The following is a 775-nucleotide window of genomic DNA, read 5'->3' on the forward strand; positions in this document are numbered from 1 at the left end:
ATTTCTCTCTCAAGATAAACTGAAAGCTCTTTAGAACATATGCTTAAGAACTGTTTCATAGCCATCAGATCATTCATTAGCAAACAGTATTTGTGTTCAGTTTTAGCTATCTACAGACACTGCTGACAGCCAACTTAATATCCAAAGAGAAGCTACTTGCTTTTGTCATTTCCTAGCAGATGAAGAAAACAAGCAAACAAAATGGCATCAAAACATGATGCAACAAAGATGGCCTCACCTGGTAACTTTACTTCTGTTTGGATTAGCATCCCCATAGTGGTAAAGGTAGATGTAAATCTACTTTTCATTCAGTTACTTTTTTGTCACCAACTTTTTTGTTACCAACTATGTAGTAATTAAAATGTGCATAGGTATCACAAGGGACCCCTTTTACTCCCTTTAGGAGCACTAAGAGGAAGGCTGAGATGCAGTGCATAATTAGAGGAGATTAAGATTCCAAAGGATGCTATCAGGGTTTCGAGTTGGGTTGGTTTTTTTTGGTGGGTTGGTCTTCTCCAAAAATACCAATATACTCAATTGTCCAACACTGAGACAAAAAGACTGTTCTTCAGTGCTGATATTTCCCATTTCTATAGAATGGGAAAACTAAAGATCTATATCCTACTTCCAACACTAGACTAGTCTATGACCTACAATACAACCAGCTGCAAACCTGTGAATCTAAACATTTCCTGGTTTGGTCACAGAGAGCTAAACATCCTGCCCCACCCCAAAAGCATACCACCACTCAAAAAAATTGTCAGTAATTTCAGTG

The sequence above is a fragment of the Nyctibius grandis genome, chromosome 4 (assembly GCF_013368605.1).
Source record: "Nyctibius grandis isolate bNycGra1 chromosome 4, bNycGra1.pri, whole genome shotgun sequence".
NCBI classification, from domain to species: Eukaryota; Metazoa; Chordata; class Aves; order Nyctibiiformes; family Nyctibiidae; genus Nyctibius; species Nyctibius grandis.